The sequence below is a fragment of the Anopheles arabiensis genome, chromosome X, assembly GCF_016920715.1.
Source record: "Anopheles arabiensis isolate DONGOLA chromosome X, AaraD3, whole genome shotgun sequence".
Classification (NCBI taxonomy): domain Eukaryota; kingdom Metazoa; phylum Arthropoda; class Insecta; order Diptera; family Culicidae; genus Anopheles; species Anopheles arabiensis.
The window spans coordinates 11,978,045-11,991,715 of NC_053519.1; positions in this window are offsets into that span (position 1 = coordinate 11,978,045).

Below are 13,671 nucleotides of genomic sequence, written 5' to 3' on the forward strand. Positions count from 1 at the left end.
TCAAAACTGCTCGAATGGGTAAATTAACGACTGCTAATTTACCATTAAATTACTCTTAAATTACCGGTAATTTAGCGGTAAGATAGGGGTAAATTAAGTCCGATTTGTCTGACTGGGGAGCCCCAATATCTGAATGTATAACGTGGTATAAAATGCCTCTTTCTTTGTCAAATATCTGCATGAAATGAATGTAAAGAGAAGATCGACAATTTGTGGTGTTTCGAACACCAATCTAGAAGCTCACAGATCAAAATTTAGAACAAGTATCACGTGGGTTCGGTGTACAGCAGATGGTAGGCACGCACACCAACACATCGAAAGCTTCTACAGCCCGCATCGGTGACGTGAAGGGCAAGAGACGGGCAGCTCGACAAGCTGCTCGAAAAACATGCTTAAGCACGGAACGAGAAGGACTGTTAAAATAAATGAGAGGCATAGATTTGTATCCGACGTTTCACCTCGCGCTAGGTCATAGACTTCTCGAATTTGTTTAGTGAGAATTGCTCTGCATTCTTCAACTGCACCATTTAAAACGTGATCTAAAATCGATACAGCTACGTGGTTCTCGAGATACACGGAATCGAAGATACGCGGTTTTCTAAATTTGACCGATCAAATGTCATGTAATTACAAAATTTATCATAGAATAATTACAATTTAAATGATAAAGTGTATACAATTACTGAATGTAATTAAGATACCAAGAAATCAAATGTATTTTAGCTGAAAACGTGAAATTCGACGTACGAGGATACTCCAGATACGTGGATGTTTCGGGAAAGCATAAAACGCGTATCTCGAGAGCAGACTGTACATAATCGCCAGCGCCAATAGTGCTGAATAGCAAAACTAGGTTAGTTTTCCATAAAATGTAATGAGGCTGCGTCATTGCTATTATGCTGGAAAATTATGGTTTGTGTCATGTTTATGGCAAGCTACCCTACTAACAATTTCGAAATATTTCAAGAGTGTCTTATCGTTGTACAGACGTTCACACGACGTTAGGTATTCGATGCATTTAAGACAATACACAACAAAGTGATTATTTAAAAACGAAAAACACTCTAAGTATGGTCGATTTTATAGCGTAGTTTGCTCATAGGTAATTGTCTGCTACAACGGTCGGCAAAGTCCGGCTTGCAGGCCAAATGCCGAATGCCGAGGCATTAAATTCGTCCCTCAAAAATATTTACCTAATTTTGTAATTCCTATTTACGTTTACAAATTTGTATGGAGGAAAGCGGTGCACAATGGGTATGTTAAGCAGTTTACGGAATATTTCATTCAATACACTACAAAATACAACTTATTCTTACACTATTAAATGCCTCTATCTATCCATGATCCAGATGCTCTCGTAAACACATGAAATAGGTGTAAAATAAAAGTTGATGTTTTACGAGAAGCTATTTTGACACGCGGGGCCAAATGGGCATAGGTCCCATAGACAAAATGGGCGCGGGGCCAAATGGGTCTATCTTTTGTTTTGCTGGTTAGGAAAGCCCTTAAAACTCTTCCAAAAACAATTTATCAAAATTAAAAGTTTTTTTGTTTCTGTATGGGAACAAAACAGAACTACGGGGCCAACGAATATCATCGAATGTCATCGTATTTGGTTTCACGCTTCGATTAAACTTGGCGGGATATCTGCTTGTTCGGTTAAAAAATAAATTGATCTAAAAGGTCATTACATGAAAGTCGATACTTTTCCACTCTCTTACTTTTTCCCTGAGTGTACTGTGTAGAGTTGTGCCCTACGCTGGGGTGAATGAAATTCGCTATTCGAGTTTCCTATCAACCAGAAATCAGCAAGAATCCAAATACACCAGAGAGCGCTAACTAGAGTCTAACCAGAGGCTAGATAGAGTGAGGTTTATTCTAGGCTTAAACCCATGAGGCTTGAATGTTATTAAATTGTACCACTTGATAACTGTTTTACGATACCACGAACCTGCATATGGGTCACCGAGTTTTTCTTATGCATACCCTGGGACAAATTCCAAAAGAAATCAGCGCGTTATTTTTGTTTATTATCTCAAAGTGATGTATCCCCGTGTCACCAGGATATATCATGAGAAAACACTACGTAACTAATAATGAACCAATGACTTTAAAGATATGGCAGCTGTACTGAAAAATAAAATGCATTTCTTGTCTGTCTACGACACTTCGACAACCTATTCCTTCTTTTCCATCTTCCATGTTTCTTTGAATTCCTTTCGCTCCCTTTCCTTAATTTACATTCAATCCACTCTCAACTCCCGTCCTTACGACTAGCCTGTTTATAAGGTATTAGTTAGTAAGTTAGTCTTTATTAAATACCAAAAATGGTGGGAAAACGCATTTAATAAAAAAAAGCTAAAATAATTGATGATGATGATGACCCACCTCAGACCCCTACAAAGGATTGAGATGTTCGAGGTATCTTGCGATAATTTGGTAAAGCTACAAATATTCAAACGAGTAGATGTTTGAGAGCTGAGCAAAGCATAAAGGTATGACGAGTTATTAGCCCGATCAACACCAATCTACCAAGCTCCGAACCCGAAGTCTACTGTACGCGCGCGTCTCTCAATTCAATGTAGTCTCAATCTATTAATTTTTTTTTTGTATATTTTTAGTTTTAAAACATTGGTGAATTTAGAATGTAAATTAGTTAAAAAAAAAATATTCATCGCATTTTAAAGGACAATTGACAAGAATAAAAAAAAATCATCATCACCTAGAGTTGACAATTGACAATACATTTAGACTACATTAGTTCTAACAAAATCAGAGCACAATTGTCTAAACTCAGATAACGAACCAGCATTGATAATTTCCTGTGGCATTCTATTGTAATACTGTATACCTCTGTGAAACAAAGAATTTATGGCTCCTGCAGTCATATAGTTTGGCACTCTTGGAGCATTAGCTCCCCGTGTTGGGTAATTGTGAATGTCTACTCCTCTCACAACTCTTTGCGTAAGATATGAAGATAGACGTCTTTTTATTAGATTAGCAATGAATATCATTGTCTGATACGTCACTCTCTGTTTTATGGTCATCCATTGTAAGACCATTCGCATTGTAACAGAAGAGGTGTAATAATTTCATTAGAACATTTATTTGATGAACTGAAACTCAGATTGAAACTGGTACCAAATAGAGTGGGAGGTTACGAATGTAACGGTATTAAAAATAGATCACAATACAATATATGAACGAAACGAAAATTAAAACTTTAAATAATTCGTGTAAGCTTTTCCGCTTACTTAAACTGTTTAAACAATGTAGAAATATTTTAAACAAATAACCGCCAGAGAAAATTTCAATTTAAATTTCAATCGTTATACGCCATGTCTTATGCAATCCGCATCCAACATATTTGGGCTCGAGTATGTGCCAAGCAATTATCACTCGACTATCGTACTAGATTCCCAGGGCCTTGGCCACTCTTTGGCCCAAAATGGTTTATAAATATATCTATCACTACAAACAATCATTATTACGTGTTTTTCTACTTCAATTGAATACATTTTAAACGAAATTAGATTTATTACAAGACAAAGCATATACAAGATCACGAAGGTTGTTTCCCCAGCCGCAAAATCGGGTTTTCGCCGCGATTTTCGACCAAGCGAAAATAAAAATTATGCCATTTGTATGGGGCGAACACACACACACGAATTATGGTTGTTGATTATGGGTGGGAAGATTATGGTTATGACTTCTGTTTCACTCTCGCTCACAGGCGATGATGTTCCGTCGCTTTCTCACCAAGTTATTGGCGCAAATCTGTGGTTGTTGCTGCTCTTTCTCGCACGTGAGGCAGTTTTCTTTGTCCTTGTTTTTCCCGTGTGTGACATTGGCTGCGAATCCTCTTGATGCGTTAAAGGAAGTTACGTTAATATAAGGGTAAATTGTTAGATGCAATGGCTCTGGCACACCAAATGATGTACCAATTCGTGCACGTTTATGTGCCACATTGCACCTAAAGCGTTTTGTGACTAGCACAACCACAAACACAGTATTATGATGTTTGTAGATTTGGGACATATTTTGGTAAACTTTTTATGCGGCCGAGCAACAATTAAATGCCGCATGTTGTATACCCTTTAAACCAAACGGCAATCTGCTGCAATCTTTTCATCGTCACTCTGGTGCTCTCTTCGACCAGCGCCCCTACTCATTGAACGCATGCTGTAATGAGACCGGTTCCTACGAGACCGGACGAGATCGATTCTTATCCAGACCATTCCCCAGATAGCAAGAACCGACTATCCGATAGCGTGATTTTAGTAAGGTTAAGAAGTCGTTTCAGCCCTGTCTACAGCATTGTTCGTTACGTCAAAGAAGAAGTAGAAAATTTGTACGGGAGGTTATGAGCTTGCAATGCCGCATGCGGCCTCGGCACGAGGGGGATGGCGAAATAACCTGTACAACAAAGAGAGCAGGGAGATGGCAGGGAGCTGTGGGGTCTTATCGGCCACGGGCTGCAATCGACCAAGTGGTTCCATGGAGCGCTGGTATGTGGTCAGCGAGTGCGCTAGGTAGTTCGGCAGGCGCCAATCCGACCCGTGGGTGCAACGAGTTCGAGCCGACACAAATGAACTGGATCGTTTACGGATGGTTCCGACAGAGAAGGATTACGCTGGATCCTTTCCTCGGGGCCCGACGCGGCCGCTTAGTTTGGTTTGGCCTCTGGTTAATCCGCCCCTGCCCGCACCTCACTATTGTTTGCCTTAAGGCTTACGGCAAATACAGTTTACATTTGTTATTCTAAACTATGCTAGCATTATTGAACAGCAATACGAAAGAAAAGGAATGGGAAGGAAAGAAGGGGAAAGCGAGTAAATAAATGGGGAGCTAACAAGAGCGGAAGGAACCGGAGGACCAGGAAGGGTGATAGTCGAAGAGGTGAGATGAGAAGATGAAAGCGGGGATTGCGTGTAGTAGCGTTTACTGTTCCGAAGCGACGATGGGTTCTAAACAATGGGGGACGAGCGCGAAGCGAACTGGAGGGAGCATACAGGAACGGGGAGGACATACAGGAAGGAATCAACATGCATTTTTTGAAAATCGATGTTCTTCCTTCTGTATTGTCCAAATTGTACACATCAATCTTATGAGCTGCGGATCGTACAAAGCTTCTTCATATTTTTCTTATTTGACACAGCAACCATTGCTTTTCTGTCTCCCTCAGCCACTCCTTTCTTCTTCTTGGCGCAACGACCTACGCGGTTATGCCGGATAGTTAACCGTTGCTACGAGAGACGGTCCATACGAGGCTTGAACTCATGGCGAGCATGTTGCTAAGTCGTACGAGTTGACGTGACCTGTTACTAATTAGTTTACCCATAGCGAGACAGGCAGTCCTGGGCCACTAGGATCAAACGGGGCTTGAACGCAGGACGGTCATGTTGTTGTGTTGTGTTCGGGTAGTACGACAACGAGGGGCAGCTAAATCTAACCAAGCCATCCATAAAATGCGGGGACGCGTGGAGCAGCTTTGTGCGTGAAAGGATCGGCTGCATCACCGGCATTTGAGGCTCCCGGGGGCCGTTCGCCACAGCCAATCCCCGAGCGCAGCCGCAGCGCTATCGACTATGTATGCAACATAAACGCCACTTACGCATCCTGCGTCAATCGCCAGGACAGTGACGGGCTAGAACACAACTTTCTATGCCATCCTCCAGGCAGCGACATGGCCGCGCAGCACCATCCGCAACGATGATGCGTCTCCAAAAAAGGCGAGAGCAGGAGCAAGCCAGGCAACGCGAGCGATGCATGCGTCAGCCAAGCCGGGACGGGTCGCTCCTCGCTTACAGCATCGAGCGAGAGGCGGGGGAGACGTTTCTTTTTCTCTTCCGAACAGTAGACCCCGGTAATTAGGATTAAAAGAGTACACCATGGTGGGTAAATCCTAACCTTCAATCCGGTGGGAGGGAGAGAGGATGGGAGGGAGGGGTGGGAGAAGATTGGAGGGTTTGTACATTATTAAAGAAAAAAATAATGGATAGACAATAAGTGTTCAATGATATCCCTCATTTTAATATTTGACCTTCTTTTGACTTTAACTAAACATTGGTTGGCTTAACATGAGCGGACTAGTGCATTGAATGATCTTTTGTTTAAATTGTTTTTTTTTCACAAGTGCAACTAACTGCACTAACAAATAACATAAAACCAGTACGAAGCATGCATTCAATCGATCCGGAAAATAGCTCGAACGGTAAATCGATTCCATCCAAACGACAACTTGCGCGTTGATCAAATCCAGATTCGAACGACGGCGCTCTAGTCAACGCGCAATGCATCAGCAGCCAAAAAAAACGGGAAGGAAAAAAACAATAACCCCAAGTCAAGCGTGCTCACACAAGGTCAAGCATTTGCCAATAACTGCTGGGAAAACGAAGGAGGTGGGGAAGGACGTCACTGAAAACGCGTATGATCTGGTAGAACGGATAAAGAAGACAGCAGATAAGCGATATCACTCCCACCACCATCGTATGAACAGCTGGTGTGATCGCAACTACCGACCAGGAAGGAGTAAGGGGGAGGACAAGATTAATTTTTTTCTAGCCATCCATAATTTTTTTTTTGTGGCTGCTATTCGATACAACAACCCTAGGAAATCCGCCACAATTTTTGCCATAAAACCCGTCTAAAAAAGTTCGCTTGGTCGAGTAACCTCTTAAACCGGACGTCGTGTGGACGTCGGGTGGACGTCCACACGACGTCCACACGACGTCCGAAATCTTCAATTTTGCGGCTAGGGCATGGCTAAAACATTTCACGCCTAAATGTATGTACTCAACTGTCATGCTGTATGGTGCGTTGACATTCGGTGATATGCCCCTACACATGTCGTGAAAATATTCGTCTTGAAACACATTGGTTTTTTATGAACCTGTCATCGAATATCAACTAATGTCACCGATTTGGCTTCACTCTTCACGGCGTGACGCTAGTTCTCGGAATGTCTGGTTGCACGGTGAGGCATTTTTAATTTTATTTGCTAAACAGGCGTCTCTCGAGTTACGACCCCCTCGAGTTACGACGATTCGCAGATTCGACGATTTTGATTTTGACTGCAAAAAGTTGTCAGTGAGAATAAATTGATGTATTTTTTTGAATTTCTGTGCTGATAACCGTTACACACACATTTCGAAAGATTCTACAACTACCCGTTCTTCAATATCTACATCGTGTAAACTACTTTTGATGTCAAATTAATACATTATCAAACACATTTAAATAAAAATCACGATATCATAGAATATTGCCTCTTCAACTTCGGTTATAAACTAAACATTGACAGATATTCGACATACGACTTTTTCGACTTACGCCTTGTATTGGCGCATATGCGGCCCGTGAGCTGAAAAGTATGGAGACCCCCGAAAAGGAGAGATAAACACTTACCATGAGTAAAACAGCACTTCTTGCAAACGTTACATATGCAGTACACACAAATTCAAAGTGAGTGCTCGAGGGTTTTTGTGTTGTATGAACCGATTAAATGTCTTCTACCTAAATAGCTAACGTCACATTTCACAAGTTTCCGTTTTTTGTATGATCTAAGCAAGCCACAAGATGAGAGCATTGACTGTCTCTAAAACGTCTTTAAAAACATTCGGTTTATGGTGTTCACTAAACCAAAGGCCACCGGCTTCGTGATACAGTCGTCAACATTGTCTGTTAACTGTGTAAAATGTTGAAAACTGTATCTGATTAACAAAAGTTTAAAACATCCACCAGCTAAAAGGTAGTTTTCTTTTTGCAACATGAACCGCCTAAAGACAATAAACTCGTTTCCATCACACTTTGGAATTTGTTCACACTTTGCCAGAGACTTTAACTTTTGCAGCGTCACTATACACTTTCCACTTTGCACTAGTCGCAACGTTTGCCAAGCTTGCAGGTCGATTTACGTATGAACATCGTATGCGATCGCGACGTTCGTGTACAGCTCAATTTATTTAGCTTTACTGCTCGAGCAGCATGTGTGAGTGTGTATGGGTGAGTGTCGAAGTTTAGGAGTAGAGAGAGTATCACTCTCTCGCTTCAACGGAGTGCAGCACTCACCGTGGTAGCACCAGCAGGGGGGGAACGCAATAACATAGGTAAGGGGGAACTCAAAGTGAATTCAATTAATTCACCATCCGATAGACGTACCGCAGCTCATCATTTTCACCAATGGCTTTCAAATTTATTGCTGTGCACTACGAATCAATTATTTACGGTGCACTACGAATCAATTCAACGTACTTCGCGGTGCACGAAGGAATACATTCTCCTCTCACTCAAAGTACATGCGATGGTGGCGGTAGGAAGTGTGTGTGGGGGGGGGGGGGGTAGGGGGAAAAAAAGAAAGTTGGTGTCTGCTGGGTGGCCACCGATGCGATGCCTTACAGGCTAGTACAAAAGACGCAGATTTTAATTAATATTTTATCGTTTTTTTCACAAAACCATTTTCAAACCATCAACAATACATAACATTACTAATAACATTACTGAACAATAATTAGACAATAATTAGCAAAGCTAGTCAATGAGTATAGATAACGTTTTTGAGCTCGTTGTTTTATTATTAAGATATAGCTAATGTACACTGCAATATGATAGACCAATACATCTTCTACTTCTATTACTAATACTATTACTACTACATATATCATATGTAGAATTTCATTGGTTTAAACTGAATCTTATTAAACCCATTCTCACAACATCAGAAAAGGAATGGCTGATTGATCAGTCTAGGGTTGGACGTTGCGGTATTTTTTTACATTTATTTTTATTTTAACAAATAACTTAAAAACTAAGCAGATTGCGCGCGCGTCCGATCGCTGCCGTTGCCGTTCGTGGAAGAAGGTTCCCGCTGTTCGGGCGATCACCTTTCTGCTGTTGCCCTCAAATGTCGCAAAATATACTGAAAATCCAGTTGCACTCTGTTGTTATGAAATTGAAGCATCTTCTTCATATTCATCATCTTATGCTTATTCTAGGGCGTAAACGACCATGTTGAGAAAGCATTATTAAAAGTAGTTAGTACTAGACATTACCATATTATTCGTACGTTGCTTGGATAAAACAGTGGTATTGTTTGTTGCCCATCTCTCCCCGTTCACAACCGTAAGGGAATCGGGCGAAGCATTTCTAAATCTTTATAGAAAGAAGTGTCACCTATTTTATTGTTTTTTGTATTGCTTATTGCTCCATTTTCATGCTAGCAATGCTGAGGATAAGGACGAGCACAAAGTATATACAATTTTAGACCATGTTCCTATCTCAAAAAACACCAAATACTAATTTTGACTTTGTTATGGATTAGTTTTCGTATGCATGATGATATTTGTTATGATTTCATGAATCAAAATGATACAATTCTTACAATTAAATTACACTAAAAGTTAATATTATGGCCGTAATCTTCGCAATTTATTTTTCGCACAGCTGCAAAGCTCAGTTCTATTGATATTATACATAGTACAGTGAACCCTGTCTTATTTGAGAGGCGATGGGACTGTCGAATAAGAGGGGTTTTCAAATTACAGAGGTGAAAAGTGAATGAAAGGTCCACCCAAACAAGAAAGAGACAGAACATTTAGTATGCAGCCTTAACTGTTGCTATAGGAAACTGCGAACAGGATTGCCAATTTGAGCATACATCTTTCAATAACCATGGCAACACCATACACAAATAAGAGGGACACAGATTTCAGAGGTTTTTCAAATTAAAGGAACAAAAATGTACTGGAAATCAAGGGACTGTGCAAAATGTTCAAATAAGAGAGGTTTTTCAAATTGGAGAGGTGTCAAATAAGAGAGGGTTCACTGTATTTCAGAGTTTTTTGTATGCCTACAAGCTCTATATAAACACAACACGATGACTGTATGAACCAAGTCACCATTATGTGAACAACGATTCAATAAAAAATATATGAACTTTTTCATACATGTGTTTTGTTTCATGTTAGTTTTTTGTGTTTGTGGAAGAAAAACGTATGTCAATTACTTAATGTCACAACTTTCATACACTTAGCTCATCAACAAAACACTTAAATGCATTAACACAAATTGGTACCACTATCAATTGCACAACTATTAGCATATTTACCATTTACAGGATCTTAATCGTTGAAAAGAGCCGCATAAAATATACTTTATGGCGCATGACCTTTAGCTCCTATCCTCATCCACCACTGGGCACAAAGGCATGTAATTTGATTTTAATTTTTTCATTGGAATGACTCACTCATCGCAGCATCAATCCGAACAATTCGAACGCATTCAACCAGAAATGCAGCAGGTGGGTAGGAGTAGGAAGATGATGGAGGGGCCAATCGCCTGGCGATACGATGCAAACGGCATCCATCTGGGACGTCTTGAGGCACAGGGAGCAGGGCGGGAAAGCTATATAATGCGTCACCTCCTTTGTTCAGTTTTCGTAAGAAAAGCTAGGCTTGGCGGTACGATCCGAGGGACAGCCATCTGAGGTGACTTGATGCTGAGGGTTACGTTTTTACATTTTTTCTACCATAAGCTTTGTACAGTTTACGTCAGGCGACACGTCAATGATATTTATGAAGATTGGATGTAAGCGTTTGTTTGTGTGTGTATGATTTTTTATTTGTACTTTAACGGGGTGAAGGCAATTTAGCGCTTCGCGGTCAAGACAATAAATATCGTTGCTAATAAAAAGGCGTGTGGTTGTAAAATCATTTATTTCGCGTAAAAGAAAAAGTCATGTTGATAACGTCTAAAAATATAAAAAAATGTCCAATACGAGAAGACTACAGATACAATTCAAATAATATAAACATGGCCTGCAATTAAAGTGTGTCCCTCGATGATTATTCTGTACTTGAGTATTTGTAGTCTTATCGTCTTTGCCAACGAGACCATCGATTTTTTTTTAATTTTAATTTACACGTCCCAGGAGTAAATGCTTCATAAAGCATGAGTCATGAGAGGTTTTATAGCTAATTAGTAAGAATGAGAAAGTATGTCGAGTTTGTCTAGGTCGTCAACAATTTTATCTTCACCAGCACTAACGAAACGTTAATAGGACTTACAATAAAAGTATCCCATGAGTCAGCAGACAAAATTTGACACCGCTCGAACTTTTAAACACTAGTCTAACTCAAACGGTGATGGCCAAGTAAAAAGTAGAGCAGCTTTGTTCTGAAGCGTGCGCGATCAACGAACGGCACCCTGTAGCGACTGAAACGGACTCCGTGTGGCAGGATGTGGACGTCGTATAAGCTTGTCCCTGCATCTATAGAATGACCGACGACCCAGTGCGAAAACAAGCTGCAAAAGATGCTGAAAATAAAGACCGAGGGAAATATCGATATATCATTGCGTTCGTGTCGCAACCAACCAAACAGTGAAATAGTACGTGGGGCACATGAAAAAAACAATTCAGGATGCATAAATTGTATCCACTGCATTCACAGCGGCAAACAATGATGTTAAAACTCAATTTCGAAATTAGATATCACTCTCTAGCCAGTTCAACATCCACCCACCTGCATGCCATCGATGTTTTCTGGATTAACAAGATGCAAAAGCTCGACTCCAACAAGTTTGTCATAAAAACTGAGGATGGATCGATAAAAATCGAAGATACATTGTAAAAACATGTCCACACGCATGTCTTCACCCGCCATGGCAAAAAATCCGTATAACAATAGGCAGCTCGCAAAGACAAAGATTTATGTTTGCAAGAAAGCTTGCATAATTAACTTCAAATGTCCTCAATTCCAAAGTCCTAGAAATAAAATTTACATCTGCAATGTCAATCAGAATCACCATGTGTTTGTTTTGTGTTTATTTTGACAATCAGTAAAGTTTCATTCAAACATTCGAAGCAGTTAAAATGAACAAGGTTTTTTTAAATAACCATTTTTTTTTTCAAATGTGTTACAAATGTCAACTAAAACGGTGATGTGTCATTCTTACCCACAGTGTCGAACCAACGCTGACTTCCCCTTCTACTTATGACAATGTGTAGCAAAAGGCATTCTTGTTTTACATTAGCAATACAGCTTGGCCGTTGTAGAGGATACCAGTACAAACGTATCTTTAGCAAGAGTTTAGTATATATCTACATAATCTTTCGTACCAGAATCGAAACAAACGTTATGAGTATATATGTCCTTGCTTAAACCGTATTTGTACTATAAATACGTTAATACCATATTTACGTATTTTTAAGTGTTTTTTTACGATAGTGCCATTATAGGCACGCAAAATAGGCATGTTCCTATAATGGTCTTAGTTATAAAATCAATAAAAACATGATATTTTTTAATTTTTTTGACAATATATTGCCAATTGTTTTTTTTTTGTGTTCTTAATTAGGCCATACGACTCGTTAACGACTAAACAATAAATAATAATAATAATACGACGATTATAGGAACCATACCACCATTATAGGTACAACGAAGCAGACACAAAAATATGAATTTTTTTCGTAAATTTGCCGTGTTTCATTGTAAAAATGGTTGTGATTGCAAAGGTTAAACAAATTCCAATTGCTATATGTTGAAATATTCATTTATTTATTATTATAAAGTATCGAGCCTCCATGGCCTACATACACAATTAAAACTAATGTCTTATAAACTATGTGTTCCTAAAATTAGACATAATGCATTCTCGTATGACACTAGAACATTTTGGTATACTAAAGGACAGGTCTATAACATTTGAAAATAAATTAAAATTCTTGGACATCAATAGTAACGGATCCCTAGCACAGAAAAGACGATAACGAAAATCAGTTATTAAAAATTGTCGAGTTCTTAAAGGTCTAGTAGGGACATAAAAATTTACTTGACTTAGCAATAGAGGTGCATCGATTCTTCCAGTTAATAGTTTAAAAATAAAAATTCCTTGGGCAACCATTCTTCTCTTTTCCAAAGTTTCAAGCCCTAACAACTGACACCTCGTATGATAAGCTGGTAATACGTCGTTATGTCTCCACGGAAGCCGCTCAATAGCTACCCGGGTAAATTTTCGCTGGATCCTCTCAAGCCTCTCAATTCTAGTAACTTGCTCCGGAAACCAAGCAACTGAAGCATACTCAATCAAAGGACGAACAAGGCAACAGTAAAGTGATTTTAAACAGAGAGGGTCATGAAACATTTTATCATTATCATTATCTTCCTGACACTTTGAATCCATTAAAACACGTCGGTACCATTACAAATTGCACCACTATTGGTACATTTACCCTATAAACTTATTCCAGTATTTTTTTTAATTCCAAGGCAATCAGATCCAAGTTGCCTACCTTCTATTAGATCTAATTTAGATAATCACATCGCGTTTCAACTTATCAATGCACCTATGCTTGCTTAGAACTCCTAAAAATCTAAGAGTTCCTAATTTGAGGAAAAATTATTTGCTCTTGATGATTGAAGGTGTTGAAATTAAAGAATAATTCGATAGTTCATTTAAAAGCATTAAATAAATCATTTAACAACCAAGAACATTTTGAACGACATCGTTAATGGGAAAATAAAGGCATTGAATCATAGTCTCGTTATTAGACATATAATATTTATTAATAAGATATTTAGACTAAGAGACTACGCATATGCCTGAATTGCGTATAAGAATGTAGAAAAGTTTGCTTCATATAAACATTCGAAAATAATTTGTAATATATTT